The following is a 27,296-nucleotide window of genomic DNA, read 5'->3' as shown; positions in this document are numbered from 1 at the left end:
GGGGTACAGTATATACTGGTATTGGTAAATTTTTAGTTTCAACCATGAGAGCAATATAGCAATAGAAAATTAATTATTAATTTTGTAAATTATAATGCATCAACGCAATATACAATTTTGTGAGCAGAAATAAAAAAAAGTGCGAAAACAGATTTCGTAAGTAACGAAGTCATGTCGGACGAATGGTACAGCATGTTTGTTATGATAGATGCCGATGTCGAAGAAATGAAAGGATGATAAATTCGTCTAACCTAAACTAAACTAACCTAACCTGTGTTTAATAAATCATCACCTGCAAATTAAATGTCATCCGGCTCGTCCTCGTTGTCGTCGTCGTGAGAGACGTTGGCGGGCTTTTCAACCACTCTCTCAGCTTGCGGGGAATACAAAGTTATTGCAGCTTGAAGGAATGCATGTATCTCCGCACCATACCATTCCTTCAAGAAAATATACCTGGCGAGGTAGTCGGAAGTACCGAAGCCGTCAATTGACAGACGAAAAGATGGCGTCCCGATCCTATGCTACTGACTACTATGCTACTGCTATTATGCTTGTTCTTTACTTCCATTTCCGCCCACAAAATTGCATATTACGTTGATACATTTTAATATACAAAATTAATAATTAGTTTTCTATTGTTATATTGCGCCCATGGTCGAAACTAAAAAAATACCCCGGTATTTAATATGGAATGTCAGCATACGCGGATTTGGTCATATACGGTAATTTCAGGAACCTAACCATGGTAAATAAACAGTAAATAAAGCTTTAATGTACTGTATAAAAGAGGGGAAATAAACGAAAATAAAGATACATGTATTGCTGGACATTGTACATACATTACATGTACGTATATGTATTCACATTCGCTTAACGACCAATTCGGTTAACGACGGCGACGCTGGTCCCAATTGTCACCGTTAAACGAGGAGTGGTTGTACACGTACCGGTATATGACTCATGTTGTGTGTTGGTCCCTTATTACTGTGTAGCTTAAATAGTTTTTTTGGAAATATGACCTAAAACAAAATATTGAAAGTAAAATATACAGAAAAATCTCGGGATTTTTACAGAAAATGTTCATTTTATATCTTGAGGAAATATTTCGTCTTTACCATTTCTTTTTATTTAATACTGAAACAAACTACAGACTGTTTCGTTTTAGCTTTGAACCTGCAATGACAGTGGTGAAATAGGACAGTCTCTCATCGAGGTGACATTTAGTTAATATAACTCCCGAAAGAGGGTGTTGTTGTTGTTGTTGTTGTCGTTCCCTAGACTGTCTGTCCGAGCAGTCCCGTCTCCCCAAGTAAGGCCACAGCCGAAACTGGGTTTTCCCACAAATCCTTTATAGAGTGTATGATGTGTTGTTTGCGTGCATGATTGTGTATAATGCAGTCTTCCATTATGTGTTGTATGGGGTGAAGTGTTACATCCTGGGCAGCTGTTCACAACACGGTCGTCCAGCCTCTTCTGGTAGCTTAGAAGTGCTGGGTGGTGACCGCATCGCAGTCTGGCCAAGTGGACTCTTGTCCTTTCGTGGGAGAGAGGATTCAGAAGGGTGGATATCAGGGGGTCTGGCATGCAGCAGTGTGTTGTCTTTAAGTGTGTTAATGGAGCGGTGAGTGATATGATTATGAATATGTTTCCGGAGGCTGGTATTTGGTGGTTGTGGAGGAAGAGAAGAGAGTATCTGTGCGTAATAAAGGTCTTTGGGTGTAGTTTTAATGTTTCTTGGTGTTTGTGGGTGTTCTGCTATGTAGTGTAGCGGGTGTGATGTGTTTGTGGTGGCTGCAGCAAGTGTTTGTGTGCCTCTCATGTCGAGGTGGTCCTTGACTTTGAGGACTTTTGTTTCATGGTGTAAATGGTCTGTAGGTGTTGTATTTGTGCAGCCTGTAATTGTTTTTAGGGCTTTTTTTTGTATGATTTGAAGGGTGTTGTGGTGTCTCTCACTGAGATTAGGAGCCCATGCAGGACTCGCATAATTCATCACTGAGCGTATGCATTGTTTGTATATTGTTATGTTAGTTTCTTTGTTTTGTCCAAATGTTGTTCCAGTGATTGACTTTAAGTGTGTTAAGTCTAGGTGTGCATTTGTTTTTTATGTTTGTGATGTGTTGTTTGAAAGACATGGATGTATCGTATGTTACACCCAAGAATTTTCGGTGTGTTTGTGTGTGGTATTAGAGTGTTGTTGATGTAGAGATGAGGTATGTATTTGTGTTCTTTTGTCCAGTTGGTGAGAAGTGTTGCTGTAGATTTGGTTGGAGCTATTTTGAGTCTGTTTGTGATGAACCATGTGTTGAGTGTGTCAAGGTAAGGCTGGATTATTTCTGCAGCTTTGTCTGTGTTACGATGTGTGCATGTGATTGTTATGTCGTCTGCGTAGGAAGAGATTTGTATTTCTGAGGTGTCTGGTGTGGGTAATTCATGCATGTATAGATTAAATAATGTGGGGGATAGAACTGAGCCCTGTGGTACTCCGTTCTTAACCCCTTCCATACGGTGCCGCACACGTAGGCGTCATGGACTTAGATCTCGGTGGCAGCAGCCAATGCCAGCCGTACGACGTGTCGTAATAATACTCGCATCATAAAATATAGTCACCGCTTATATCGATCGTTCTCTCTTCACCCGTGAATTTTGATAACCATAGAAAATGCGATTACAAAAGAATTAGAAAGAATGTCATTATGGAGGGGCGACTACAATAAATATAATCAAGACGCCGATATGGCAGCCTCGCGAATACACTCGCTCCCCATGACGCCTACGTGTGCGGCACCGTATGGAAGGGGTTAATGTTTCTGATGTGCGATGATTGGCCATTATATGACACATGAGCATTCCTGCCTGCCAGATAATTGGCCATCCATCTTTTGGTGTTATTGTGCATGTCTGTGTTATATATTTTATTTGTTAGGTTGTGGCGGGGGATAGCATCAAAAGCTTTACTAATGTCCAATGTTATAAGAAGTGTTCTGTGGTGGGGCCTAACTGAATTGATGCCATCTAAAATTCTTTGTGTGAGGTTTGTCAGAAGAGTGTTTGTGGAGTGTAGTGGCCTAAAACCGTGTTGTGAGTCAGCAAGGGGAATATATGGTGTGACAAGTTTAAGTATTAGGCGTTCAATGACTTTAGAGGGGGTGCAGAGAAGTGTGATTGGGTGGTGCGATGTTGGGATTGTTGGGTCTTTGTTCGGTTTTGGAATGGTGATTATTTTACCATGCTTCCAGATGTCGGGTATAGTGTTGTGTGAATAGCTGTAGTTTGCAATGTTTGTGAGTGCATGTATACCTTGTGGTCCAATGTGTTTTAGGTGGATGTTGCTTATGTTATCAGGGCCACAGGCAGATGAGTGCTTGAGATTATGCATTATGAGTTTTGTCTGACTGTCTATGAAGGGTGTATAGTCTGAGTCTGTGGGAAAGTCTTTCTTACGTCGAATGGTGCGTCTGTCGTCAGGGTGAGATGTAAGATGGCTCGTCTGTGCAAAATGACGTATGTTGTAGTCAGGTGTTTGACACGAGTTTGTGAACGGCCGCAACGGAATTTGTACCATACCTAAAGTGAAGCAACAAAGCCAACATAAAAATTCAAACAAAGATGCTGTGAACATGGGTAAATATCATGAATAATGATCATGTTTCATGGTGTTTACGCCTATTTAAACATGAAAAATAAGATTCGATAGATACCTACCTATACCAAATATTCATATACGGTAGCCCATGCTGGCGTATTCTTTCATGTCACCATGGCTGTTCTTCTTGTTCTCACGGAACGTCACGGAGAAGTGTGCCTCCCGACTTTGTGACGGCCAACATCGTCACGTTATTGTGAAAAAAATTACACACACAGCCGCAGAATTTTTATCGTAGGCCGTAGATAATGCGCACCGCCGGATAGCGCGCACCGCCGGATAGCGCGCACTCCCCATTTTTTGGCCCTTCCAACGGAAAAAAGTCGCGCACTATACGCCGGAAAATACGGTAATGTATCAACGTAATATGCAATTTTGTGAGCAGAAATAAAAGAAAAGGTGCTAAAACAAATTTCGTAAGTAACGAAATCATGTCAGACGAATGGTACACCATGTTTGTTATGATAGATGCCGATGTCGAATAAATGAAAGGATAAATTCGCCTAACCTACACTAAACTAACCTAACCTGTGTTTGATAAATCATTACCTGCAAATTAAATGTCATCTGGCTCGTCGTCGTGAGACACGTTGGCAGACGACAAGATGGCGTCCCAATCCTATGCTACCGACTTCGTTCATTAGCATATTTTCTTGTAGCATGGTATTTTTTACTTTCATTTCCGCCCACAAAATTGCATATTACGTTGATACATTTTAATTTGCAAAATTAATAATTAATTTTCAATTGCTATATTGCGCCCATGGTCGAAACTAAACAAAATACCCCAGTATTCAATATGGAATGTCAGCATACGCGGATTTGGTCATATATGGCAATTTCAGAAACCTAACCACTGTAAATAAACAGTAAACAAAGCTTTAATGTACTGTATAAAAGAGGGAAAATACACAAAAATAAAGATACATGTATTGCTGGACATTGTACATACAGTACATGTGCGTATATGTATACACTTTCGCTTAACGACCAATTCGGTTAACGACGGCACGCTGGTCCCAATTGTTGTCGTTAAACAAGGAGTGGTTGTACTTGCCAGATGTCGCCAATAATTTATCTATTTTATTTTATATATAAGAACAGAAATGGAATTGAGATGTAATTTTTGGTTGAAGAATTACCACTATTATAGAGAATCTTTTGAAATGCTTATCTGTTGGAAGAATAAAAAATATATACGATCGCGTGCATGAATAGCATGAGAAAATGATATCCTCCTGCTTTTACACTTCGACAGCTACTAAAGTCTCTCCTTTTAGCATCGTTCTGTGGGTTTAGTCAAATTGCCAGATATCTCCATAGATATTAATTGTAGTTAAAAACAACAACTGGCTATCGAAATTTTGACTTATTTCAAATGTTTTTCAAGCAATGGGGTTGCCAGAGGTCACCCAAAATTTATCTATTTTATTTTATATATAAGAAAAGAAACGGAACTGAGCTCTAATATTTGGTTTGAGTGTTACCACCATCATGGAGAACCTTTTGAAATGTTTACCTAAAATTCATTAATTTTCCAGAATTTTTCGAGTTTTCGCAGCCGGGGCTCCCTTAAGTTTAACACAATTTGATGGCATAATGTTACTCCATGTTTCCCTGCATCTTGACAAGTGTTCACAGATCAGCAAACCAAATCAGACTGGTTCTACCACGTTCACCACTGCACTCAGACCTACAAATATAGAAAGTTGCCAGTTAGTCATTTTATAGAGTATATGTATGTGTACTTTACCATGAGTAGTATTTTGATCAAATCATATTTAATGTCTTGCCTGACATTTTCTCATTACTTGTTGAATGGAGGAGTATAAATATAAATAAATATATATATATATATATATATGTATATATATACGTATATACATATATGTATATATATGTGTGTATGTATATATATATATATGTATGTATGTATGTCTGTATCTATATATATATATATATATATTGTGTATGTGTTTACCTAGTTATATTATATGGGAAGGGGAGCTATGGTCGTGTTGCCCCATTTTTGTATCTTGCAAGATCAAGTTTGTTCTTAAATTCTTGTATTGTGTTTGCACACACTATATCTTCATCCAATTTGTTCCATATAAAAATCACTGTGTGGGAAGCTATTCTTTTTCAGGTCCCTTTTGTAGTTATCCTTTTTGAGTTTCATTACATGTCTTTTTGTTTTTCCTCTGTCCTGCTTTAATAAGTCCTCTCTATCAAGGCATTCTTTTCCTTTCAGAATTCTGTGGATGGTTAGTAGGTCCCCTCATTCTCTTCTTTGTTCTAGGGTTGGCAATTCCAGTTCAACCAGTCTTTGTTCATATGTCAGGTTTGCAAGTGTTGGGACCAATTTTGTCATTGCTCTTTGTATTCTTTCTAAATTTTTCATATCAGTGCTGCATATTCCAGGTTTGGCCTTATCAGTGTTTGTAATATTTTCTTGATCATTTCCTTATCCAGGTATTTGAAGGCCACTTTTAATGATCTCAACAAATTGTATGTTTCTCCGACTATGTTGTTTATATGTTTATCTGGCGACTTGTCTTTGGTGATGATTACTCCTAGGTATTCCTAGGTCCCTTTCCACTGAATGGCCTACCGGCTCCGGCGCTTGGCCTTCAAGCCAAAAATTTCATAAATTGAAAACCTAGGTCCCTTTCAGAATTTACTTTCTTTACTTCTTTTCTATTAATTTTATAATGTCCTGTTTTTCTCTTCTTCCTTTTCCAGATTCAATTCTACTACACTTGATGTTGAATTCTACCTCCCATCTCTTGTACTACTCTGAGACTGTTCAAATCCCTCAGCAAGGAGTCACAGTCTATTTCAGAGTTTATTCTCTTTAATAATTTTGCGTCATCTGCAAAGCAGTTCATGTAACTTTCAATGCCTTCGTCTTTGTCATTTGCATACAGAGTGGGACACCACTACTCATTTCTTCCCATTTTGAATATTTGTCTCTGAGCACCACTCTCATTTTTCTTCCATGTAGGATGTCCTCCATCCAATTCAATAGTTTTCCATATATGCCTCCTATTGTTTCCAGTTTCTATAGTACTTTTCTGTGTGGTACTTTATCAAATGTCTTTTGCAGATCCAGGAATGCACTGTCTGCCCAGCCATCCCTTTCTTGTAATATATCTATCAATCTTGAATAGAAACAAATTAAATTAGTGGTGCATGATCTTCCTTGTCTGAATCCAGATTGCCTTGGGTTCAGTATATTATTCTCCCCCAAATATTTTGTCCATCTATCTTTGATGATTCTCTCACAAATTTTATCTATTGTACTCGTTAGGGACACCGGTCTATAATTTGTTGGGTCTTCCTTATTTCCCCCTTTATACATTGGGACTATATTGGTATTTTTCCAGTCTCCTGGTAGTTTTCCTTCTTTGAGTGAGCATTCAATTATTTTGTATATTTTCCTGTTAGTCCGTCTATACTTTCCTTCATTATCCAGTTTGCAACTCCGTCTGGGTCATGTGATTTATTAAAGTCAAGCTTTAGTATTTGATTCCTTATTTCATTCTGAGTAATGTTTAATTCCTTCAATGGAGGAAATCTTACTTTAATTCTTTATCACAGTTTTGTAGATTTTTTCTTCTTTGGTGAATACAGATTTGAAATGTTTGTTCTTAATATCTGCCATTTCTATATCCTCTGTGTATTCTCTATTACCTTGACATATATTGTGTATTTCCTGTTTATTTTTTAGCTTGTCGTTTACATATCTATAAAATAGTTTGGGTTGATCTTGGCGTTTATCTATTATGTCCTTTTCATAATTTCTGTTTTCTTCTCTACATAATATTACATATTAATTTCTTAGTTTGTGTATATTTTCCATTTCTCCATTTTTTTTCTTCATTTTTCCAGGCTTTATCTCTTCTGTATTTTGCCTCTGCATTTTTTATCATACCAGGATTTTTATATATACCCTTTCCTGTTTTTGTCTAGGTACATACTTATCCACACCTTCATTATAGATTTCCTTCCAAATTGTGCATTTCTCTTCCACCTTTGTTTCTTCATTAATTTTTTCCAATTTGCATCTTGAAAGAATTTTTTAAGTTTCTCAATGTGTTTTGTTGTACATTAGTCTTCCTTTTAATGTGCTTTTCGTTAATTTCTATATTTGTTTCTTCTTTTAATTCTAGTTCTATTAGTATGTGATCACTTTTTCCAATTGGTGTCTTGTATTCAATTTTATCCATAATTTTGGGTTCTGATATGAATATCAAATCCAATCTTGAGGGTTCATTGTTATTTCTATATCTGGTGTTTTCCTGCATGAATGTGTAATCAATGATCATTTCCAGTAATATGTTTCCCCAGTGATCATCTCCACCTTTCACAGTCATCTCTTCCCAACATATTTCTTTCAAGTTAAAATCACCCATAGTTACCAGATTTCCTTCTTTCTCTAGTATTTTATTTAGTGTTTTTCTTGTGTCTTCCAGCATTTTAGAGTGTTCACTTTCATTCCATGTGTGAGTTTTGGGTGGGACATAAATCACTGCATACTTTCTATTTTTCATATCTCTGTCCTCAACTGTGTGTGTATTTACCTAGTTGTATTTTGCGGGAGAAGAGCTATGCTCGTAGGGACCCGCAGTTGTATCTTTCCGCATCCAGTTCTTTCTTAAAGTCGTGTATAGTTTTAGCACTGTTTTCTCTTAATTTAATCCATGTATCTATCACTATATGGAAAGCAATTCTTTTTCAGATCTCTTCTGTAACTGTCCTTCTTAAGTATTTTCTTGTGTCCCCTTGTATTTCTATTGTCCCATTTAAGTAGATCATCCCTGTCAAGGATTTCCATCCCTTTCATAATTCTATATATGGATATCAAATCACCTCTTTGTTTTCTTTGCTCCAGAGTTTTTCTAATTTTTGTCCATATGTCAGCATACTGAGTGTTGGTGCCATCTTTGTTTTTTTGTATTGGGTGACCATAGTGTCGCTGCATACTCTAATTTTGGTCTTATCAGTGTAACTAGTATTTTCTTCACCATTTCGTCCATGTAGTCAAAGGCCACTTTCATTGATCTTAAAGTTGTAGGTTTCTCCAACAATTTTATGTACATGTTTGTCTGGTGTCATGTCATTTGAAATGATCACTCCTAGGTCTCTTTCTGAATTTACTTTTGTAACTTCTTTTGTTTCCATTGTGTATTTGCCGGATATTCTATCTTTGCTTTTTCCAAATTCCATTATATTACATTTTTTAATGTTGAAATTCACTTCATTCTTTTTATTCCAGTTCCAGACTTTGTCCAGATCTTCCTGAAAAGATTTACAGTCTTCGTTACTCACTCTCTTCAATAGTTTTGCATCATCTGTTGCATTTAATTCTTTCATCCATGTCCTTTATATAAATAGAAAAGATTATCGAAGTCAATACAGAGCCTTGGGGTACTCCACTTATCATGTCTACCCATTTTGAGTTCTTTCTCTAAGTATCACTCATTTTTTATCCTTTCAAGAAGTCTCCCATCCATTCCAATAGTTTTCCTTGTATTCCACCTATTAGTTCAATTTTTCTTAGTATTTTGTGTGGTACTTTGTCAAAAGCCTTTTGTAGGTCCAGGAAGGCATAACCTGCCCAACCATCACTTTCTTGTATTATGTCTAGCAATCTTGAGTAAAAGCATATTAAGTTTGTAGTACATGATCTTCCACTTCTAAATCCGAATTGGTTGGGGTTTAATATTTTGTTCTTTTCCAAGTGTTTAGTCCATTTGTTTTTAATACATATACCAAAGGCTTTTTCCCCCTTACACGGGGGGTAGCCAAAAAGAAAAAGGCATAGAAATCACTCCCACCCATTTCATTTCCTATATATTCCACTCCCCTCCACCCTCCTCCCTCCCTCCTATCTTGGCACCTCCTGGATGATGGGTCATCCCTGCATCCTGTCCACTGCCCTGGGTCAGAAGCAGTGTCGCAAGACACAGCACATCCACAGCAAGGCCGCTTCATAAATTCGGTGACCCCCCCCCCCCTCTCCGTCCCCTCATGCAGAAAAGGAGAAGACGGGGAGAAATCCCTTCGGGCTGTCAGATTTTTTCTCATACATACTTCCTCACCCCCCATCCCCCACCCACTCCCCCTCATGCATCACAGCCTCATCTATACACAACCCTTCTCCATTCACTCCTATCTTCTGTCCTCTCCCATCCTTCCTCTACAGACATTCCTCTCTTTTGTAAAGCCCCTTTCAACCCATCCATCCATCTCATCCTAGGATGCCCCCTCATATTCACACCTTCCACCACTGCCTTCCACACTTCTTTTACTAATCTTTCTTCACTCATTCTTTCCATGTGTCCAAACCATCCTAATACTCTTTCATCAACCCTATCTCCCAGCTCCCTTTCCACCCCTGTTGTTGTTGTTGTCGTTCCCTAGACTGTCTGTCCGAGCAGTCCCGTCTCCCCAAGGAAGGCCACAGCCGAAACTGGGTTTTCCCACAAATCCTTTATAGAGTGTATGTTGTGTTGTTTGCGTGCATGATTGTGTATAATGCAGTCTTCCATTATGTGTTGTATGGTATGGGGTGAAGTGTTACATCCTGGGCAGCTGTTCACAACACGGTCGTCCAGCCTCCTCTGGTAGCTTAGAAGTGCTGGGTGGTGACCGCATCGCAGTCTGGCCAAGTGGACTCTGTCCTTACGTGGGAGAGAGGATTCAGAAGGGTGGATATCAGGGGGTCTGGCATGCAGCAGTGTGTTGTCTTTCAGTGTGTTAATGGAGCGGTGAGTGATATGATTATGAATATGTTTCCGGAGGCTGGTATTTGGTGGTTGTGGAGGAAGAGAAGAGAGTATCTTTGTGTAATAAAGGTCTTTGGGTGTAGTTTTAATGTTTCTTGGTGTGTGTGGGTGTTCTGCTATGTAGTGTAACGGGTGTGATGTGTTTGTGGTGGCTGCAGCAAGTGTTTGTGTGCCTCTCATGTCGAGGTGTTCCTTGACTTTGAGGACTTTTGTTTCATGGTGTAAATGGTCTGTAGGTGATGTATTTGTGCAGCCTGTAATTGTTTTTAGGGCTTTGTTTTGTATGATTTGAAGGGTGTTGTGGTGTGTCTCACTGAGATTAGGAGCCCATGCAGGACTCGCATAATTCATCACTGAGCGTATACATTGTTTGTATATTGTTATATTAGTTTCTTTGTTTTGTCCAAATGTTGTTCCAGTGATTGACTTAAGTGCGTTAAGTCTAGGTGTGCATTTGTTTTTTATGTTTGTGAGGTGTTGTTTGAAAGACATGGATGTATCGTATGTTACACCAAGAATTTTCGGTGTGTTTGTGTGTGGTATTAGAGTGTTGTTGATGTAGAGATGAGGTATGTATTTGTGTTCTTTTGTCCAGTTGGTGAGAAGTGTTGCTGTAGATTTGGTTGGAGCTATTTTGAGTCTGTTTGTGATGAACCATGTGTTGAGTGTGTCAAGGTAAGGCTGGATTATTTCTGCAGCTTTGTCTGTGTTACGATGTGTGCATGTGATTGTTATGTCGTCTGCGTAAGAAGAGATTTGTATTTCTGAGGTGTCTGGCGTGGGTAAGTCATGCATGTAAGTCACCCCTGTTCTCCTCCTCACCTCCTCATTTCTCACTCTAGCCTAGTAACCCGTATCATACTTCTCAGACACCTCATCTCAAACACATTCAAACTCCTCTCTTCCTCTCTCATGTTCCATGTTTCTGCCCCATACATTGCTGTTGGTACAATCACTCCTTCATATGACCTCTTAGCATCCATTCCCAGATGTCGATTTCTCATTACACTTTTTAATCCACCAAGGCATTTACTCGCTTCTCTCAATCTACATTCTACCTCCACCCCCACTCCTCCCTTTCCTGTCACATTCGCACCCAAGTATCTAAAACTATCCACTTCCTCCAGTTTCTCACCCTTAATGCTCACTTCCAGCCTGCTGTCACTCTCTCCCCTTGTACATCTCATCACCTTACTTTTACCCACATTTATCTTCAGCTTCCTTCTTTCACACACCTTCTCAAACTCTGTCACTAACTTCCTCAATCCCTCCTCTAATCCTGCTACAAGCGCAGTGTCGTCAGCAAACAACAGCTGGCTCATCCCCCATTTTTCTCCATTTTCTTTAATCATCTCCAACCCCTGACCCACTACCCTTGCATTCACCTCTCGCACCACCCCGAAAAGATTGAACAGCCAGGGCGACATAACACACCCCTGACAAAGTCCCACCTTTACCTCAAACCATTCACTCTCCATTTCTAATGCTAACACAAGCTCTACTACTCTCATAAAAACTCTTGACTGCTCTTAATAGCTTTCCTCCTATCCCATATATCTGTAGTACCTCCCACAGTGCCTTCCTATCTACCCTGTCGTAAGCCTTTTCCAGATCCATAAAACCCAAAAAAACATCCTAACCTTTTCCTATAGCTTTCTCACATATCTGTCTTAACACAAAAATCTGATCTACACATCCCCTACCTGTCCTAAAACCACACTGTTCCTCACCAATTACTCCCTCTGTTCCTCTCCTAATCCTCTCAATCAAGACCCTCCCATAAGACTTCCCAACAAGCTGATCCCTCTGAAACTACTACACTCATCCTTGTCCCCCTTTCCTTTGTTAAGCGGAACTATACAGGCACTCCTCCAGTCCTCCGACACTCTACCCTCTCTTAAACAAACATTAAATAACCTCACCAGCCAGTCCACCATAACTGTACCTCCTTTCTTCAGACATTCTGCATGGCATCCATCCAACCCAGATGCCTTACCTGCTCTCATCATCTTAACAGCTCTTTCCACTTCATCCTTCCCTATTTCTCCTCCATTTTCCTCACTCATCACTCTCATTTTCTTAGTGCTTCCCATTGCAACTACCTTTCCCTCCCTATCCTCCTTCACATTTAGCAACTCCCTACAATACTCTGCCCACCTTCCTCTCACTGCCTTCTCTTCCATTATCATCTCTCCATCTGCACCATTTACCTTTTCTTCTCTACTTGATTTGCCTCCTCTTCCTCTTTTAATTTCCTTCCAAAACATCTTTTTATTACTTTCAAAATTTTCTGTCGTACTCTTTCCCCATTTCACATCTGCTCTCCTCTTTGCTTCCTTTATCTTATGCTTAACTTCTTTTCTCTTTTGTACCTCTTTACGATTCCTTCGTCCTAATTTGTAGCCAATCTATGAATGCCTTCTTCTCTTCTACACCCTTCTTTGCTTCCTCATCCCACCACTCACTACCCTTCCTTCTATTTCCTCCTGCCCTCCTTGTTCCACACACCATCTTTCGCATATTTTAGCAATTGTCCTTGTCAGGGATACTGGTCTATAATTTGTTGGATTTTCTCTGTCTCCTCCCTTATATATTGGTACAATATTAGCATTCTTCTAGTCTTGTGGTATTTTTCCTTCTTTGAGAAGTCGGTTATCTTGTGTATTTTGTCCATGATCGTCTGTGCATTCTTTTAGTATCCAGTTCGCTATTCCGTCTGGACCATGTGACTTTCTGACATCGAGTTTCTTTATTTGGTCCCTTATTTCTTTCTGTGTCACCATTATTTCTTCCATTTTGGGGGGTCCTTCCTGGTGACTATCATCCCACAATTGTGAGCTTTCAATTGTAAAAACAGACTTAAAGTGTCTGGTCATTACTTCGGCCATTTCTTCATCTTCTTTGTATTCTTAATTTCCTGCATGCAGTTTTATTATTTCGTGTTTGTCTTTTAGTTTGTCATTTACATATCTGTAGAACAGTTTAGGATCTTTGCATTTTGCTATTATATCTTTTTCATAGTTTCTAAATTTATTCATCTCTTCTTATATCTACATATTCATTTCTCTGTTTAATGTATATTTACCATTTAGTCTCATTTTTTTTTCCATCTTTTCCAAGCTTTGTCTCTTTTGTCTCTAGCATCACTACACTTTTTATTACGCCAGCACTTTATGTACTCCCTTTTCTGTTTCCGCTTAGGCACATATTTGTCTGTTCCCTCCTTAAAAATTTCTCTGAAAATGTTCCATTTCTTTTCCATCTTTGCTTAATCATTTGCAAATTTTTCCCAACAGGCATTTTGGAAAAGTTTCTTTAGTTTTACAAAATCAGTTTTGTTGTACATCAGTCTTCCTTCTCTGTTTCTCGTTCCTTCTTACCACATTTTGTTCCTTAAGTTTGATCTCTATTAGTATGTGGTCACTCTTCCCAATTGGTGTTTTATAATTTATTTTCTCTACTATTTCTGGTTCAGAGGTGATTAACAAATCTAGTCTTGATGGTTCTTCGTTTTGTCTAAATCTAGTATTTTCATTAACCCATTGCGTTAATGTGTAATCTATGGTCATATCCAGTAGGACATTTCCCCAGAGTTCGTCTCCACCTCCCATTGTCAATTCTTCCCAATTTATTTCCTTTGCATTAAAGTCACCCATAATTACTATATTTTCCCCATATTTCAGTGTCTCGATTAATTCATTCTTTGTATCTTCTAGTAATTTTGAGTGTTTGCTGTCAGTCCAGGTCTTAGTTTTTGGTGGCACATAAACAACTATAAGCCTTCTACTTTTCATATTGCTGTTTTTGACCTTAACTGTGATTAATTCCACATTATCTTTTCCTTCTGTAGCCTTTATTACATTTAGGTTCTTTCTAGTCAATATTATGACTCCTTCCCCTGTCTGTCCTATTTTTCGACCAAATGTTGTAAAATCTTTGTCCCACCGTAGTTGATTGTGTGGGACCTTTCAGTTTTGTCTGCAATTCCCATTATGTCAGGTTTCTGTATTGATAGGTAGTCATTCAATTCGTTTAATCCTGATATCATACTGTCCATATTTGTATATGCCACTTAATTTTTTCTTCTCTTCTCTTTTTTGGTATAAGTTTACATTTTCCTGGTGTACAATTTTCTCAGTCTCAAATCTAGCACTCTCCAAAAAACTTGTTTTTTGCCGTCTCCGTTCTTTTCTAGTTTTTTCTTTAGCCTCACTTCTCAGTTCCCTATCTTTCTCTAATTCCTCGGGATTCGTTTCCTTTTTTATCCAAACATTTTTGTATTTTGTAACAGTTTGCTAGTTTTGCCACTTTTGATAGTACTGCTATCATTTGTGTTCTTATAGTACTTCTGCTATCATTTGTGTTCTTATAGTACTTCTGCTATCATTTGTGTTCTTAGTTTGATTTTCATTGGTCTGTGATTCTTTTGAGTATGTACCCATTCTGTGTATGTGTGTGTGTATTTATATATATATGTGTGTGTGTGTGTGTGTGTATATATATATATATATACAGGTACTCCTCGTTTAACGACCTACTCGGTTAGCGACGACGCGGAGTTACGACGGGCTTTATGACAGACGTTTAATGTAAATCTCCCGAAGTTACGACATCGTGTACGGTAATTAAGTTGGCTGAGGCAAATTTGTATGATGTTATAATTGAACTTGTACGGTGGATATTAGCTGTGAGGTAAAGTGTTCTGAAGCTTAGGTCTACATTACCATCCTTCAAGCTGCAAAAACTACCTGGGGTACAGTATATACCTGTAGTGGTAAATTTTTAGTTTCGACCATGGGCGCAATATAGTAATAGAAAATTAATTATTAATTTTGTAAATTATAATGTATCAAAGTAATATGCAATTTTGTGAGCGGAAATAAAAAAAAAGGTGCTAAAACAAATTTCGTAAGTAACGAAGTCATGTCGGATGAATGGTACACCATGTTTGTTATGATAGATGCCGATGTCGAAGAAATAAAAGGATGATGAATTTGTCTAACCTAAACTAACCTGACCTGTGTTTGATAAATCATTACCTGCAAATTAAATGTCATCCGGCTCGTCCTCATTGTCGTCGTCGTGAGACGTTGGCAGATGACAAGATGGCGTCCCGATCCTATGCTACCGACTTTGTTCATTAGCATATTTTCTTGTAGCATGGTATTTTTTACTTTCATTTCTGCCCACAAAATTGCATATTACGTTGATACATTTTAATTTACAAAATTAATAATTAGTTTTCTATTGCTATATTGCGCCCATGGTTGAAACTAAAAAAAAATACCCCGGTATTCAATATGGAATGTCAGCATACGCGGATTTGGTCATATACAGTAATTTCAGGAACCTAACCACCGTAAATAAACAGTAAATAAAGCTTTAATGTACTGTATAAAAGAGGGAAAATACACGAAAATAAAGATACATGTATTGCAGGACATTGTACATACAGTACATGTACGTATATGTATACACTTTAGCTTAACGACCAATTTGGTTAACGACGGCGCTCTGGTCCCAATTGTCGTTGTTAAACGAGGAGTGGTTGTATATATATATATATATATTACAAAAGTTAAGACTGTTTTCTGTTTTTATATTGCTTGTTTTCTTTATTTGTGTTTGGGCTAAGATTTTTTCTTTTGTCCAGTTTTTATTAATAATTGGACAAGGATATGCTGTCATGCATTAACATTGAGGTCTCGTTATGTGTACTTGATGGGATGCTGACTCATCCTCTTAATCAGTATCATTGTCTGAACCTGTCTAGGCTTTGTTTTGTTTTTTCTCCCACTTTCTGATGGTTGGTATAGCACTCTCTGATTTGATGTTTTATACACCTCGTTTATGGTGTCTTGGCTATCTTTATACCAAGAGCTTTTCCCTCCTTACAAGGAGCACTTTCGGTTAACTGTTCCTGACACTTATAGATAACTGAGTAGAGTTCAGTATGCATTGTGAAGGACCAGTGATGGTAGCCTACATGTGATGATCATACAAGATTGACATGGGAGAGATTTTTCTCCCTACTGCTTGTCTTCATATCCCATCAACATCCTTATCTTGAATTGGGGTTGGCATTTGGTCTTGAGACTGGGCCCAAGATACTTTTATAACCTTTGACTATATTTTTCCCTGTTTTCCACATAAGGAGAGTGTGACAACTGGCAACTGCTGCTCTTCCTTCTACCAGCAGATGCCATAGAACAGACTTGCACCAATACAACATAAACAGCAGTCCAGTATTTCTTGAGGCCTTCAGACTGTTGCTGACTGTTGTAGGGCTGTGGGAACTCAGGGGAACTCAAGGTAAAAGTCATTACTACATGTGATACATGTTGTACCATACCTTCTGCCACATAATTATTGACACTAGATGTAATTTAGATTTAACATCTTATGGTGTGGAAGCCAAATGTAGTATGTTGTCCAAAAGTTGTAGCATTTGGGCTGGAAGAAATGTAAGGATAGTTGTGTGACAGAAGATTGAATTGAGATTGTGCTGTAAAATTTATCTTAGTGATTTCATGAAATGTTTGTGATGCACACTGTATTAACCTAATTTTAGTATACAGGAAAGGAGCAATGCTTGTTGGGTCCTGTCTACAATTTATCATACATAACTTGGACTATAACCTTCTAAGCCAATCAAGTATTTATGCATCTACATGGAAAGCTGTATTTTTTCACATCTTTTAGACATACTCTTAATTTGTTGTTGTCAATTCCTAGACTGTCTGGCCAAGCAGTTCCATCTCCCTGAGGAACGCTATGGCTGGAATCTGGTTTTCCCACAAATCCTTTATAGAGTGTATATTGTGCTGACATGCTTGATTGTGTACAATGCAGTCTTTCATAATGTGTTGTATTGTATGGGATGAAGTGTTGCATCCTGGACAGTTATCAATGCAGTCATCTAGCTTCTTGTGGTAGCTTAGAAGGGCTGGATGGAGGCTGTACTGCAGTCTGGTCAGGTGGACTGTCATCCCAGGAGAGAGGATTGAGAGGGATGGATATCGGGGTCTGGCATGCAGCAATGTATTGTCTTTCAGTTTGTTAATGGAGCAGTGAGTGATTGATTATGGATATGCTTCTGGAGGAAGAGAAGAGAGTATTTGTATATAATATAGGTTTTTGGGTGTTATTTTGACGTTTTGTGGCATGTATGGGTGTTCTGTTATGTAGTGCACTGGGTGTGCCATATTTGTGGAGGCTGCAAAAAGTGTTTGTGTGCCTATCATGTCAAGGTGATCCTTGACTTTGAGAACTTTTGTTTCATGGTGTAAATGGTCTATAAGTGTTGTATTTGTGCAGCCTGTAATTGTCTTTAGGGCTTTGTTTTGGAAGGTCTGTAGGGTGTTGTGGTGTGTCTTAGTAAGAATAGGCATGCATGCGTGGCTTGCATAATTCATCACTGCACATATGCACTGTTTGTATACTCTAGTAATAGTTTCTTTGTTTTGTCCAAATGTTCCTGCAATTCATTTAAGTACATTAAGTCTAGGTGTGAATTTTCTCCTTATGTTTGTGATGTATTGTTTGAATGATATAGATACATTTTATTTTACACCAAGAATCTTGAGTGTATGTGTGTGTGTAATAAGAGAGTGTTGTCTATAAAGAGGCATGTTATGTTTTTGTATTCTACTGTCCAGTTGGTGAGAAGTGTTGAACTAGATTTGGTTGGGGCTATTTTGAGTCTGAAGTGAACCAGGTGTTGAGTGTGTAGTATATCTGCTGCTTTACATTATTGTTTGTGCAAATAATTATGTCGCCTGCATAAGAAGAAATATGTATTTCTGAGATTTTGGGTGTGGGTACATCATGCATATATAGATTAAAGAATGGTGGATAGAACATATCCCTTTGGTATTCCTCTCTTAATGTTTCTGAAATGTGATGATTGATCATTATGTGACAGGCATTTCCATCTGCCAGATAATTGGCCAGCCATCTTTTGATATCGTTGGGCATGGTTGTATTGTATATTTTGTTTGAGATTGTATCAGGGGATGGCACTAAAAGTTTAACAATTTTTCAGTGTTATGAGAAGTGTTCTGTGTGGAGGCTTATCTGAATTGATGCCATCAAAATTCTTTGTGTGAGGTTTATCAGAAGAGTGTAGATTGTAGTGGCCTAAAGCCATGTTGTGATTCAGCAAGGGGGGGGGGTGACAAGCTGTAGTATAAATTGTTGTATGACTTTGGAGGATGTGTAGAGAAGTGTGATTGGGCAGTGTGATGTTGGAACAGTTGGGTATTTGTGTGAATAGCTGTAGTGTGCAGTGCTGGTGAATACATTATGCCATGTAGTCCAAGGTGTTTTGGTAGGGGTGTGCCTTTTTTTTCTTCTTCTTCTTCTTGATAGCGTAGTTGGTAAGTCAATGCGCACTTGTCATGTGATAGCTGAGTTTGAGTCCTCGGCAGTACCACATTTCAATTTCTGGTTGTAGCCTCCATTGGGTCTCCCGATGTTGATGGCTTAGAATTAAAGTAGATTGTGGTTGTTAAAATGTATCTCTAATCACTGGGACTCTTTCAGTGTTGTACAAATACTTTCCCGTGTTTGTATACTTCCAATTGTACTATCATAGTGGAGATGGGTTGAACGCAAAATTTCATGTATGTGTATGTACTCGAGCATACAAATATATATAAGGAATATTGCGCTTGACTTATATCTCTCTTGATAGTGTAGTTGGTAAGTCAATGCGCACTTGTCATGTGATATCTGAGTTCGAGTCCTCGGCAGTACCACATTTCAAATTCTGGTTGTAGCCTCCATTGGGTCTCCCGATGTTGATGGCTTAGAATTAAAGTGCATTGTGGTTGTTAACCACTTCACTACGGAACTTAAATCTCGCGGGCAGCAGCCAATGCCAGCCGTACGACGTGTCGTAATAATACTCGCATCATAAAATATAGTCACCGCTTATATCGATCGTTCTCTCTTTCACCCGCGAATTTTGAAAAACACAGAGAATGGGATTCAGGGCACATTTGGGAGAATGTAAAAACACAGGGGCGACTACAATAAATATAATCAAGACGCCGATATGGCAGCGTCGCGAATCCACTTGCTCCTCATGACGCCTACGTAGGCGGCACCGTATGGAAGGGGTTAAAATGTATCTCTAATCACTGGGACCCATTCAGTGTTGTACAAATACTTTCCTGCATTTGTATACTTCCAATTGTACTATCATAGTGGAGATGGGTTGAACACAAAATTTCATGTATGTGTATGTACTAGAGCATACAAATATATATAAGGAATATTGCGCTTGACTTATATCTCTCTTGATAGCGTAGTTGGTAAGTCAATGCACACTTGTCATGTGATAGCTGAGTTCGAGTCCTCGGCAGTACCACATTTCAAATTCTGGTTGTAGCCTCCATTGGGTCTCCCGATGTTGATGGCTTAGAATTAAAGTGCATTGTGGTTGTTAAAATGTGTATATATATATACACATGTTGACTCACCTGAGTCATGGTGTGGGGTGTGGACATTACCACCAATGCTGAAGAGGTGTTCACTTTCCACTGAAGATGGTGGAGAACACAGCATTTTGTTGGCAACTTTTCCAGGTTCAGGATATGAGTTGTGGTTGTCTCTACACCAACTCAAGGAATCTGAGTCATGAGGTTCCAATGAGAGGGAATGAAATTTATCAATTTTGCTTTGTAGTGTCAGAACAGATGAAGATTTTTTTTTTTTTTTTTTAGTTTCACTTTGTCCAAATTTGATTCATATTGTTGTGTATTTATTTGTCAAAATACATAAAAAAAGTCTTTATAGACAATTGGTTTGGCTATAAATTGCTGTGGAGTAAGTTGGATAATTTACTCCCATATTACTCTCGCTTAATTTCTGTTGTAGAAACTTTGCTGTTAAAAATAAAATTAAGAATTAATATAATTTGCTGTAACATTTACTCTGACTTGTGCTGCTATTTTAAAAGTTTCTCCAGTTATACGGCCTTGTGTCTGCAGATTTTATCACCCCTGCATAATATTTTCAAAACATGTGTTATGGTACTAGATGGCAGTGTAGGTTTACCACTACCACAGCATATACCTAGCCACCTCATTCCCTATGGTTGTGATGCTATGTGAAATTAAAATAAACCAATGATTATTTGGTAGTGGTATTTCATATAGCACATAATATGCTGCATGGCCCTATACAACCACTAGAACAATGAATGATAGGTGAATTACTGAATTGACATTGGCATTGGCAAAATATTGCTAATGCTGATGCAGAATCCATTTTTTTTTTTTTAAATGCTGATTCACAAAAAAAAAAAAAAAATGATTCTTGCCGATGGCGATTAATCGGCACACCCCTAGTTTTAGGTGGGTATTACTTATGTTGTCAGGACCACAGGTAGATGAGTGGTGGAGGTCTTAGATTATATGCCTCCTGGCTGTCTTTGAAGGGTGTGTCTGAGCCCAACATCTATCACTCAGGTCATAGACAAAATACAATCACTAAACATTGAGATCAACAACAAAATACATGAACAAAAAACATGAAATTGACAAACATTTCTCAATGCCATTAATCATGAAACAAACGCCAAAAACTTTACAAGACACAACAGCATTACACTATCCAATAGTAACACAACACGCTTTTACACAGCAATAACTACAATAGCAGTCAACTTACCCTCAAACAGAAAACAAACACACTTAAATCATTTTGCACAAACACACCATCTCACCTCACCCTGACAACCAATGTATCATTCAACATAAGAAAGACTTCCTTAATTTGTACTCATGACCTGAAAGACCTATCCATAATCCAGAGATCTCTTATATCCTTTAGTGACCTAAATACTGAAATAGTGTGTGTGTGTTTGGTTATCTTCCCTTGTTGTAATAATTAGAGTTGGGACTATGGCCACTGTCCTGTCTCAGTAATGTGCAACAGAATTCTTTAATTGATTCAAAGTATTTGGTACCCTTGAGGACCCAAAAGTCTTGTGAGATACCATGAAATATAAAACTTGTTAGGTGGGTGTCAAATGACAAATTATAGACCTACACTCAAATATGATTTTCCATTGAATAAATCACTGATGGTCTGTTTGTACTTTTGCCCATTTCTAGGTTTAGATTTGAAGAACCATCGAGATTATATTTACTATTTACGTCGGAACCTGAAATTGTGGACAAATTGAGTGACCACATACTACTTGAGTTTGAACTAAAGGAAGAAATATATATAGAGAAATGAGAAATACAGAAAAGGAAGACTGATGTATAGTAAAATGGACTTTGAGAAACTTAGGGAATTTTTTCTTAAAGCAGGCTGGGAAAAATTCTACAAGAAACACAAATGGAAGAAAAATGGATGATTCTGATGAAAATCTATAAAGAAGGAAAATTGTAATTAAGTGCTGGTTTAACAGAAGGTGCAGCAAAGTGAAAGAAGATATAAAGCTTGGAAAAGGTGGAGAAAAGACAAGAACCTACTAAGTGGCAAATATATGTTAATCAAAAGAATGAATATGTAAAAATAATGTAAAAAGAAACTATGAAAAAGACAATAGAAAAAAGTTTCCATTGAATTGGAGCTTTGATATTATTTATGGAGAATTTAAGTTTGGAACAATAAAAGATATTAGAAATCGACTTGGAAAAAGAAATAGATATTTTGAAACATTGATAACCTTTTCAAGTGCTAAAAATGGTATGAAAGCTTCCAAAGAATTTACACCCAGAAATATGGAAATGCAGTGCTTCCTGGTAGACTCTCATCCTACGTATCTGGACATGTACAAACCTCCTGACCATGACCAAAATTAACAACCCCCCCCCCCCCCCCCCCCAGAAAATACCAATCCATCAAGATCACCTGATCCACCTAGATGGCAAATCATAACTCATGGTGATTGTGGAAATCTCTTCAGACTGAAGAAATACATAAAACAAAAGCTTGGTCATATGAAAAGGCCACACATAAAACTCTTTGGACAAAATAGTTTTCTCTTCCACACAAAATCTTAAGGACAGGCAGCAGTGCTGTTAAATATAAAAGACAGAGAGAACATAAAGAAATAAAGCCTCCTTATACTTTTAGTTATGCTAAGGGAGTGATCTTTAATGAAGATGTATATTACCTACCAGAAGAGGAAATTTTACAGGTGTGCCCTGATAATGTGTTGGAGATCTTTAAAATATCACATTCATTGATGACCATCATAACACTTGTAAATTCACATTTGCCTAATGAAATTGTTCTGATGAAGGAAATAATGAAGCTATGACCATACAAGGCAAGGGTGCTCCAGTACTATAATTGCTTTAGATTTGGTCATGCTTACTGTGTATGTATTGGTGACAAAGTATGCCAATATTGTTCACAGCATGAACATGGTGAATGTGATAGACCCATGGTATGCACAAATTGTAAAGGAAATTATTATGCATGCGATAAGTGTTGTAAGATTATGTCTGGGAACAGGAGGCATTAATAAAGTCCTTAGATGAGCATATCAGTGTGGGCCAAGCCAAGAAGCTGCTTACCAAGAATTCATACTCAAATATAGTTAACCACTTCCATATGATGACGCCTACGTAGGCGGCATGAGGAGCAAGTGGGTACTCGATGATGCCGACGTCGCCATCTTGATTATATTTATTGTAGTCGTACCTACGTAACCTTCATTCTCTCTAAACTGGCTTCATCATACTTTCTATGGTTATCAAAATACACGGGTGAAAGAGAACGAACGATTGAGCACGTCGGGCAGCTAATGCTGCCAGACGTGCGATGTGCCCCGTAATGAAGAGGTTAAAACTAAATCTAACTCTTCCTTCACAATAAATAATACTCCTTCAACTTCCAATACCGGAGCTTCTAAAACCACCCATAATGAGGCTCCCAGAGCTTCCACTAGTGCGGCTCCCTGAGCTGCCTTTGATAGAACTCCTCAGGCCCCCTCTGATGGGAACCCCTGGCTCCCATCTGAGGAGGCTTCCTGGCTCCCATCAGAGGGGACCTCCCAGCTCCCAACTGGAGGGGCTGTTCACCCCTGTTCAGATGGGCCTTCTGAGGCCTCCTTTGGTGGGGCTTCACAGGCCTCTTCAATTGAGACCTCACGAGTTCACCCTACAGGAACACTTCAAACTTCCTCCTTGGAGATATGACATAGTTCCTCCCCAAAGCCCAAGAATCAGCCTGCATCTCAGAACCAAGCAGGGCCTGGGTGGAGGTGTGGATTCCTGAATAACTTGGACAACCTCTCATTGCCAGACAAGATACCCAGCATTGAGAACTCAAAACATTATGTCCAAAATTCTCTACTGATAGTACACCGGTCAAAGGATGATGAAGAAATGGAGACCCTCATAGTACGTCAAAAGAGGGCTCGCACTCCATCTCCCCATTTTTCACATCGATCATCCAGCCAAAACAAAAATGTTAAAAAAGAGAGTAGGGCAGCTCAAGCCTCTTCATTAAAAGAGTCCTCAATTTTGTCCTTAGGCAAAGGTAAAAGTAAAAGTAAAGACAATACCCCAAATAAAACCTCTCTCGAATGTTTTCTAAAACAGATGAACATAACAAAATGGTTCCCAAATCTAAATAATGTCTTAATACAGTGGAACATCCATGGTTATTATGGAGAGGATGACATTCTTTATTCCGTGGTTGCTCATTTATCCATATCCTCGAAGAAATTCCTTTTAAATGTGCTGAACAAATTTTGGTCATGGGTCTTCTCCTAAATCTTGGAAGACTTCAATTATCATAGCAATTTTAAAGGCAGGAAAAGACTAATCTCCCACAAAGTTACAGACCTATTGCTCTCACTAGCTGCATTTGTAAGATCTATGAAAGAATGGTTAATATGCGTTTAGTTTGGTTTTTGGAATCTAAAAATCTTCTATCTAACCAACAGCTTGGATTTAGAAGAAATAAGTGCACTCTGGATCCCTTACTTTTTATCACTTGTGAGATTCAAAATCCGAGCATTGCTGTTTTTTTTACTTGAAAAATGCCTACAATACTACCTGGCAGGAAGGCATTCTGAAGCAAGTTGCAGAGTGGGGTATCGGGGGTAATATGTTCAATTGTTTAAAGGATTTCTTGTCTGACCGTTCTCTAAAAGTCAGATTGGGCTCTTCTTTCTCTTGTGCATATCTTCAAGAGGAAGGGATTCCTCAAGGAAGTGTTCTGAGTCCTACACTCTTCAGCATAGCCATTAATAGTTTGTTAGAACAAGTTCCTGCTGGAGTTCATGGATTGGCTTATACTGATGACTTTGCTATTGTGTGCAGCAGATCGACAACATTAGAAACAGGCCAAAAGTTTCAAGAGGTTATTAACTTAGTAACAGCATGGGCTAATTGCAGGGGCTTCAGATTCTCTCCTGAAAAAACAAAAGCCATTAGGTTCTCTAGACTAAGACGCAAGGAAGAGATATCAACATTATTCTTAGAGGGTGTTGTATTACCATATGAAGATCAGGTAAAATACTTGGGTCTGATTTTGGACAAAGGGTTGACATTCACTCATCACATAAATGAGGTCATATGCACTGTTAAACAGCGACTTAATATACTAAAGGTAGTGTCTCGCTTCAACTGGGGAGCAGGTCGTATATGTAACTCTAATAAGGCTCTACCATTGTGCCTTAGCAAAATTGATGGATGTCAAATTTATGGATCGGCATGTAAAACTATATTAAAGAAGCTTTATGTGGTCCACAATATGGCTTTGCGGATTTGTTCGGGAGCTTATAGAACATCTCCCGTGAATAGCTTGTATGTGGACACAGGAATTCCTCCCCTTTATATTTGCAGGGAGGAATTAAGCCTTAGATATATATTTCATGTTTTAACATCAAAACAAAATCCAAACTTCAAATATGTAAAACAGCCGATAGACAGAGCTCCAAGAAAAGGTACTCTGCCAAAACCTTAAGAAGTGAGATGTGAAATTGGGGCAGAGGAGGTAGGACTTGTTCCTGTTACAATTACTGAGGTTAAGCCTCCCAAATTCCCTCCTTGGAACCAATGCCCCACTGTAATTTGTCCTTTTAAAAATAAGAAAAATAGAACTGCTGTAGAGCTGAGGAGTGAATTTTTAGAACACTTATCACTACATGCTGATTCAGTTTTTATTTATACTAATGCTTCAAAATCCCAAGAGGGTGTTGTTGTTGTTGTTGTTGTCGTTCCCTAGACTGTCTGTCCGTGCTGTTGTATCTGATAGCACAGTTTTAAAGAGGAAGTTGCCTTATTTTAGCTCTGTTTTTACTGCTGGCAGTCAACAACGCCCTGAAATTTGTTTTTAATTCTGTTTCATCTAATAAGAACATTGTTATTTTTACAGACTATGAGCATTCTATCCTCTCTATGTAAATTATTGCCTCTTCACTATTTAGTCCAAGAAATATAGGACTGCTTGATTCTTATTTACAACGGGAAGAAAATAAAAATAAACTTTTGCTGGGTGCCGTCCCATGTGGGTATCACTGGAAATGAGCAGGCTGATGTTGCAGCCAAAGCTGCTACTAGGCTCAGCCACATAACAGACACAAAAATCCCACATACAGACTTCAAACAAGTAATTCATTGTTATGCAATGGAGAAGTGGCAGGAACAATGGACAAGGCTGGACGGTAGTTACAAGTTAAAAGAGATTCACCCCTCGGTGAGCCCTTGGAAGTCTCATTCTTTGGACAGGAGATCAAGTATTGTTTTAACAAGGTTAAGAATTGGCCATTCCTACATTACCCATAAATTTTTTATGGCAAGTGGAGCAGAAAGGCTGGCCCCCCAATGCCCCACTTGCCAAGTTGTTTTTACAATTAAACACATTTTAATTCAGTGCCCTGCATACTCTAATAAGCACAGGGCAAACTTTTTAACAAATTTATCTCGAAGTTTTAGGGGAGGAGGCTCATGTGGAGAATGTTTTAAAGTTTTTAAAAGACGTCAATTTATTTTACAAAATTTAAAATTGTGTATATGATTGCTTGTATATGTAGGGTTGCCAACTCTGTTAAGCTACAATAAAGGACATAAAATCTTTATTGATATTTATTTAAGTGGCTATAGATCATAATAGATGCCTATATTAAATGCAGTTCAAAATCACATTTCTCTTACCTAAATGAAAATATAAAAACAAGAATAGGAAGACATTTATTTTACCTTGATAAAAGGATTCTAATCTTTAGAACTATATTTGCCCTGGCTTTTTGCTGCCTTCAGAAAATTTGTATCATCTTTGCTGTTTTTAGCGAATTCCAAATAACTATCTTTTATGTTAAAATGTATGAGAAGTTCGTTCTTAATTCAACAGAGCATCAGTTCCTTTCATCTCGCCATTTAGATGACATTAAACTAAAAACTCTCTTACAATAAGATGATGTTCCAGGAATCTATTGTACAAAAGAAACTATTTTGAAAACATTGATACATTTAAAGTCCATAGATTTCAAAACAAAATACCACTTTCTGGTTATTGTTGAGCTTATGAAGAGTTCAGAGCTTTTGATAGTATTGAAGTTTCTTTGAATAATACTACTTCATCAAAAAGAAGTTCATCCATCTTTAATCTAAGCTTTCCTTCTAGCTTCAAGTGTTCTACTACTACAAATTTCTGAAACTTTGGGAAATGAATGGCCTACGAAGCTTATGTTTGATAATATGCCGAATGTTGAATTTCATCGAAATCTTTTCTGTTTTTCCAAATATCTGTGAACATGAAATATTGGCACTGCTAATACAAGTTTTCTCACATAGATTTCACTGCTCTTCTGGTATTTATAACACATTACGGCTCGATTTTGTGAAGGGTGTCATCATTACATTGTTTTATAATACGCCATATTT

General features: G+C 38.1%; 1 protein-coding gene across 8 annotated transcripts in view; it reads left to right on the top strand.

Moving 5' to 3' along the window:
* The window catches only part of LOC143027418 (luc7-like protein 3), a 261,462-nt gene that overhangs the window by 48,063 nt on the left and 186,103 nt on the right, over nt 1-27,296 (top strand). Inside the window, exon 2 of one of the 8 annotated variants that reach the window (XM_076188724.1) lies at nt 16,589-16,746. The exons of the other annotated variants lie outside the window; for them this stretch is intronic. The gene's annotated coding sequence lies outside the window, so the exon portion shown is untranslated. The remainder of the gene's footprint in view (nt 1-16,588; nt 16,747-27,296) is intronic. 8 annotated transcript variants of the gene reach the window in all.

Source organism: Oratosquilla oratoria, chromosome 1 (assembly GCF_046742065.1).
Source record: "Oratosquilla oratoria isolate Oo_2021 chromosome 1, ASM4674206v1, whole genome shotgun sequence".
NCBI classification, from domain to species: domain Eukaryota; kingdom Metazoa; phylum Arthropoda; class Malacostraca; order Stomatopoda; family Squillidae; genus Oratosquilla; species Oratosquilla oratoria.
This window is presented reverse-complemented; position numbering and strand designations above follow the sequence as displayed.